The sequence below is a fragment of the Scardinius erythrophthalmus genome (genome assembly GCF_964197995.2).
Source record: "Scardinius erythrophthalmus genome assembly, chromosome: 14".
Classification (NCBI taxonomy): Eukaryota; Metazoa; Chordata; class Actinopteri; order Cypriniformes; family Leuciscidae; genus Scardinius; species Scardinius erythrophthalmus.
In genome coordinates, this window is record NC_138234.1 from 8,215,718 (window position 1) to 8,223,653 (window position 7,936).

The following is a 7,936-nucleotide window of genomic DNA, read 5'->3' on the forward strand; positions in this document are numbered from 1 at the left end:
TAATGTGTCCAAACTTATGTAGTACTGTGTAAGTAAAAATATACTGCTTTTAAAATTAAATGTTGTATAAAAAGGTTAGGAATCATATTTGTTTCAAGTGTTTTTTTATTGGGGGTGGGGGGCCTCCAACATGAATTTTGCCTAGGGCCTCCTAATGTCTAGAACCGGCCCTGCCTAGACGTATGTTTTGTGGGACCGTAACAGACTCACAGAGATGGATTATTTCCTTAAAAATCTTTGTCTATGTTTATGTGAAGAAGAAAGTCATATACACCTGGGATGGCATGAAGGTGAGTAAATGATGAGAGAATTCTCATTGTTTGGGTGGACTATCCTTGTACTGCTTGTGTCCAGTCACTGCTTTGTTACTTGTACTGCAACGGGAACTGTTCAAAGAATCATTGCAACATTTAAAATGCATATGAATTTTTTTAATGTATTCAGTATTTGTAATTTTTCATTTTGTATAGTAATGTATCATGAGAATACTGTGCATTACATGTATATTATGCAGTTAATGTTTTGTGAATTCTGGTCTTTCCTGTCACAACATAATTGCATCCAAGACCTTCACTCTGATACTTGTGTGTATGCTTTAGTGACAATAAAGAATGTAAATTTAATTGAATTCATATTTTCAATTACATTAATTTAACTGGTTGTATAAGTCACAATTGAAATGGTTGATGATTGTTAAAATATATTTACAATTTTAAATCTTAGAAGATCGTATTAATTAAATGAAATAACTAAATACAATTATCAATTTAAAAAAAAATGGCAACAAGAACATTCTTTGTGTGACATATGTAATGAAATGCCCTTTGAGGTTTGTATCATCTGACAGCAGGCCACGATTGTAATTTTCATATTGTTTAAATTCCTCTTATTTAAGTGATCATTAATTTTGATGGTGTAAATGTATATCATGCTAACAATGAGTAGTGTGATGGCCATGGTTGCCAACCTTGATTACCTGGTTGAAGTTTGACTTTATTGACGGCTGAATATATCACACACGTTTGCTAGTATTCTCTTTAAATTGTAACAGCTCAACCTAATCAGAGCCTAACATGCAAAAGAATCATCAGGAATAAACAAATATTCTCCGAAAACATTGGACACTATACAATATTTTAAGTATTATACAGTACTTTAATGTACAATTACACCTGAATAGACTGAATAGATCTCTTGTGCTCCTAAAAGCTTCTGTCGACAAAGTAGTAGCAGCAGGTAAATACAGATAAAATTAAAAAACAAACCTAACTTAATATCATTAAAATGAAATAGAAAGCTGTGCTTAAGACGCTCAAATCCACACATAAACACACCACTGACGTCTTCACTTCCTGGTCACCCTTACGAAACAAAAATATATTGCAATATACTAGAATTTATATTGCAATACATTAGAAAATATATTTCAATGTATCAGAAACTTCCTCATATATTTGAAAATATATAGCAATGTATGGATGGACAACCCATTGCTATATATTGATTCATATATTAAAATACATTGATATACAAACAAAACTGTATTACATTTATTGCATGTATGTTTAATTTGAAACAAAGTATTTTTTATGAGTTAAGCAAGCTCATAGTCCAAATCAAATTTTTGCATGACATTCATTATATTTTACATTATATAGCCATATGGATGGGCCATATATGGCTATGTATTGATTCATATATTGTAAAATGTAGATGAGAGTATTATAAATTAAATTATCATTAACAGCAGCAATTACAACATTTTTTTTTTTTTTGTACACTTTGAATTCCCCCACATGACATTTCATCCTCAACATGACCAAAGTCCAACTTTCCAAGCGCACTCAGGCTACGTTTACACGGAAACGATCTGAAGAGAAAACGCAAAAGTGATCACTTTTTATTCTGCGTTTAGACGAGCGTTATCGGGGGGAAATCTGCGTGCATATGGTGACGCAAAAGTGTGTGAAATTCAATGTAGTATGCACTCCAGGCGGCTAGGTTGCAATGTGAAGCACTGATCGGTGCCTTCACTGTCTAGCAAACTTTTGCGTTTTTACCATTTAGACGGAAACGCGACGGTGGAGCGTTTAAGATTTCCACTCTGGAGGGTGGTTTCACTTTTTTGCATTTTTAAGCCCCGAAAACGCCGTCGCCGTCTAAACGAAAGGCACATCTGATAAAATATTTTTACGTTTTCACCCGCGAGCGTGGTCCGTGTAACGCTTCACAATTCAGTTTTCAGACCATACAATGCAAATGAAAAAATGAAAAAGTGAAACCAGACATTCTTTTTTCTTGTTTTTCCAGTACATTATCAATGGATATTTGTCTTTTTTCCCCCCTTTTTTCAATTTTACTTTTGCTAAATTGTGACTTCAGAAACAAACATTTGAATAAATGAAATCTAACCGATTTTCTATTTTTCCATTTTTTTGTCTTGTAATTTGTGCCATGGGCGGTACCATTAGCACGGGGGTGTGGCCGTGGACTAACTTAAGTCTTTACTATCATATCATTGATGTAACTGCTTTATTTACACTGCATGCACGTTTGAGGGGAAGTTTAAAAGACGGAACACAGGACAACATTTTTTCACCCGAAGTGCCATAACTTGTAGGCTATTATTAGGCTAATAGTCTACGTGTACTAAATTATAAGGCAGTCTCGGACTGGCCATCGGGAGCAGCCGGGAAAAGTGAAATCCCGGTGGCCTGGGTATGATTTGGCACATTGCCCTACCTGTTTGTATTGACCTTATTAATAAAAATACAAGCGAAAATATAGAAAAAAAAGTTTTTTTTTTTTTTGTTAGGGTTTTAGCTCTCGTTTGTAATAGTCTACAATAGGCCTACAATAAAGATGCAGATGTTTTCACTATAGCGGGCATTGTTCGTTACCACGGCATCCGCTTGAGCTTCTGTGTGCTTTAGCTCTACACCGCTTCTCGTTCCCGTAAAATGCCCTTAAATCTAGCACAGTTGTAGAACTAGTCTGTTCATTATAATAGAAGCAGTTCGCCGGGATATGAGCATGAGGCGATATAGGCTATAGCTAACTGTGCTGCAAATCAAAAGCAATAATATTTATTTATTTTCCATAAATAAACATAAATACCTTGCTACGTTTGGCACATTGCCCAGTTTGTTTTTTATTTATTTATTCGAGCACATTAAATTCGCCATTCGATAATGAATCAGCAGTTATAGACATTAAATAGCCTATTGTATTAGCCTACAAACGAGAGCTAAAAACCTTTAAAAAATTGGGGGGAAAAATATGCTTATTTTTTTCTATATTTTTTGCTTAGTAGGCTATAATTTTTATCGTTATTCTAGATTCCCGTGAAGGATCTTGAAAAGCGCCACCCCCGTTCTGCTGCACTGAAAATGAACTGTCTGGGATCTCATGGTTGTGGCTGCCTCGGCTACTGTACCATGCAAAATGAACAACAACAAGGATATAGCTATATATTAATAAAATAAAGTAAGAATGAATAGGTAAATACAAGCAAGGGCAATATGTGCCAAATCGTACCCAGGCCACCGGGATTTCACTTTTCCCGGCTGCTCCCGATGGCCGGTCCGAGACTGCCTTATAATTTAGCACAGACTATTAATAATAAAAATGATGGCACTTCGGGTGACAAATGTCGTCCCGTGTTCCGTCTTTTAAACTTCTCCTCAAACGTGCATGCAGTGTAAATAAAGCAGTTACATCAATGAAATGATAGTAAAGACTAAGTTAGTCCACGGCCACACCCCCGTGCTAATGGTACCGCCCACGGCACAAATTACAAGACGAAAAATGGAAAAATAGAAAATCGGTTAGATTTCATTTATTCAAATGTTTGTTTCTGAAGTCACAATTTAGCAAAAGTAAAATTGAAAAAAGGGGAGAAAAAGGCAAATATCCATTGATAATGTAACTGGAAAAACAAGAAAAATGAATGTCTGGTTTCAATTTTTCATTTTTGCATTTGCATGGTATGGTCTGAAAAGTGAATTGTGAAGCGTTACACGGACCGAGCGTTCTTATGGAAGCTTGTTTCCGCCACTGAATAAAACATTTTAAAAGATAATTGCGACTTTTTATCTCACAATTGCGAGTTTACATCTCGCAATTCTGACTTTATTTCTCAGAATTGCGAGATATAAAGTCAGAATGGCGTGTTTTAAAGTCGCAATTGCGTGTTATAAAGTCAGAATTCTGAGATATAAAGTCAGAATTGCGTGTTATAAAGTCAGAATTCTGACTTTTTTTCTCGCAATTGCGACTTTATATCACGCAATTCTGACTTTATATCTCAGCATTCTGACTTTATATCTCAGAATTCTGACTTTATATCACGCAATTGGGAGATATAAACTCAGAATTGCATGATATAAAGTCGCAATTGCGTGTTATAAAGTCAGAATTCTGAGATATAAAGTCAGAATTGCGTGTTATAAAGTCAGAATTCTGACTTTTTTTCTCGCAATTGCGACTTTATATCACGCAATTCTGACTTTATATCTCAGAATTCTGACTTTATATCTCAGAATTCTGACTTTATATCACGCAATTGGGAGATATAAAGTCAGAATTGCATGATATAAAGTCGCAATTGCGTGTTATAAAGTCAGAATTGTGAGATATAAACTATTCTGAGGTAAAAAAAAAAAAGTCCGTCTTTTTTCCCCCCCTTAGAATTGGACTTTATATCTCACAATTCTGAGAAAATATGTCAGAATTGCGAGATATAAACTCGCAATTATGTGTTATAAAGTCAGAATTGCGTGATATAAAGTCAGAATTCTGAGATATAAAGTCAGAATTGCGTGATATAAAGTCGCAATTGCGAGAAAAAAAGTCAGAATTCTGACTTTATAAGACGCAATTGCGACTTTATATCTCGCAATTCTGACTTTATATCTCAGAATTCTGACTTTATATCACGCAATTCTGACTTTATATCTCAGAATTCTGACTTTATTTCACGCAATTCTGACTTTATATCTCGCAATTCTGAGAAATAAAGTCAGAATTGCGAGATGTAAACTCGCAATTGTGAGATAAAAAGTCGCAATTATCTTTTTTTTATTATTATTTTGTGGCGGAAACAAGCTTCCATAAACAGGGCCTCAATCACATTTTTTGTTAAGAGAAGAAATGCTTTGGAGAAATGCTCTGTGCTGCTGCCTGCTGTTTCATCAGATCTGCTCTCATCTGACTCTCTCCCCTGCTGTGCTCACACTGGCAGCGGCGCCAGCGCGATCTGAATGCGCCACTCCTATTGGCTCTTAGCACCATAACATAACACTGCACTAAAGGATTGTTGTCCTGTTTTTTCCACTGAGGGATTGTTCTGTTTTTGTTGCACTAAAAACTGTTTTATTTGTTTACAATGAAGAACAGTTGTCATTCAGCTGCTGCTTTTATAATAAACCTCATTCAGTTAATGTGAACTATATCGATGTCTTATTCAGTCTATTATATTTTAAAATATATGACAGACATTGTACATTAGATTATTTCATATTTACCATGTATACAATATATAATATGATAATTATATAATATATTATGTAATATAAATCAATATATTTTTCAACATATTTAATATATGTTCCCATATAAATCTGATTATATTATCTTGTACATTGAGGTATATTATTGCATATAATTTTACATATATATTTACATATATATACAATGCTTCTTCCAATATATAATTTCATATAATGTGGGATATATTTCAATATACATAACAATATATTAAATAGTATAATAATATGTATTTATTCAATATATGAAAACGGCAATTATTGCAGTATTGTCCCATATATTGCAATATATAACTACTTATAATATATTATTATATAATATATCATATGATATATTACTATGTCAATTTCACAATATATGGAGACACGTGAAATATATTGTCACGTAATATATTGAGAAATATATTTTTGTTGCGTAAGGGCAAGAAGCTGTCAATAAAAACCTCAGTAGCCAATGAGAACGCACTGCTACTAGCCCCGCCCCCACGAGAGAAATGTGTCAGAACAGCAAACGAAAACTCCGGGAGCGTAAACGAAAACTTCAGAAGCGTAAGCGAAAACTTCAAAAGCGTAAATGAAAACTCTGGAAGCGCATTTGTAAGTTCAGATCAGCGAACGCAATATGAGAAATAGTTAGCAAAATATGCAGTGTATTAAAAACGAAGTCAAAAAATTTGCCTGCGATTTATTCTTTTTCAGTTTCAAAGATATTTTATTCAGTTTCAATTTATATTTTAATTAGTTCTACATTGAAATATACATTTCTATATTATATTCCAAAATAAGCACATTATACATCTAAAATATTTATAATGATTTGCAAACATTTCTGATCGTTATATGAGATAAACTGACAAACTACAAGATTTTTACACATTTACTATTTCTTTGCACTTTATTGTGAACTAAAAATTAGTATGAAAATGAGTATGAAATAATAAATGCTGTTCTGAATTCTCCATGTTTAGCATAATAACGGAGATGCGCACAGAATCAGCGTTGTGCGTCACTGAATAGTGCGCAACAAGCGCAGTTGCGGAGCCTACGCTGATTTAGTAGACTGAGAATAAGCGTAGCGCCACAGAGTTGCATCAGCCGTTCTGACTGGAAAGTTTGCGGGAGTGCTTGGCTTGCACAAGGACATTGTACGAGTAACGGACAAGTAAGTCCAGTGTTATTTCAATATTAATGTTATAGTGCAAGAGTATTTGTTGTAGATAGTGTTTCTAAGTTTATTCGTTTATATTAAAGCGGCCGATTTTCCGCACGTGAATTGCACTCTGTATTATATGCCGTCAATCCTTTGAAGTTTGAATAGCGATCGTTATAACTTGTATAAGGAAGTAAATACTTCATGTGTTTTATTTATATATACAATGTAACACTTACGTGAATTTATGTTGATTATTATTTTCTTTCATTGTTTTAGAAAACCTTGCAAATGTCCATCTATGTTGATGCCAAAGCAATCATTAAAAGGCTATCATCTATCCATGACTCTGAGTTCTCTGACAAGAACACTGTGGCGGTCAGTGCACATTGATCCAGCTAAATTCAAAATTATAACAAATGCATTTAATCAGATGGAAAGAACTGGAATGAACAGAACAAAACTAGCCGTTAAAAACTAATGGATCATCAGTGGAAAAACTAAACAGTTGAAAGTGATTCAGTTCTGCTCAATGATGCAGATCAAGAGAAAAACATCTGAATGTCACTGATATAATAAACATGATGATATGATTTAAACATAATGACTCACCATGAACAGAAACACTGAAGATCTTTTCACAGTCGCTGCCGTTGATGATCATTAGTGTATATTCTCCAGAGTGTGTGTTTCTGATGTTCATGATGGTCAGAGATCCAGTCTGATGATCCAGCTTCAGTCTGCCTCTGAATCTCTCAGTAACTTCAGTAACTTTATTACCTTTATTACCTTCATTACACTGAACATCTGTACAGATAGCACTGAGATCTCCAGTGATTACAGCGATGCAAGTCTTATTAAAATACCATTTAATCTTCTCTTGTTGGTTTGTTTTAACACCAGTGCATATAGTGACGGAATCTCCCTCCATCACTGTATCAACACCAGACACACCTGGAGAAGAAATCAACAGAAAATGATGTAATGTCTATGACAGACATCCATAATAATAAAAGATGAAGTGCTATAAAAATCAAACAAGCAGTGTAAAAACACAAATAACACAGACGCACAATGCCACCAAAACAGTAACTATAGTATACAGGATAAATAAGTCATCAGAAGTAAGCGGGACCATTGTACATGCTATACTTTGAGCTAAATAAACAGCTAGATAAACCATTTTGTACATGAGCAACAGAGTGAACATAATCTCTTATCCTGGTAAACGGCAACTGCC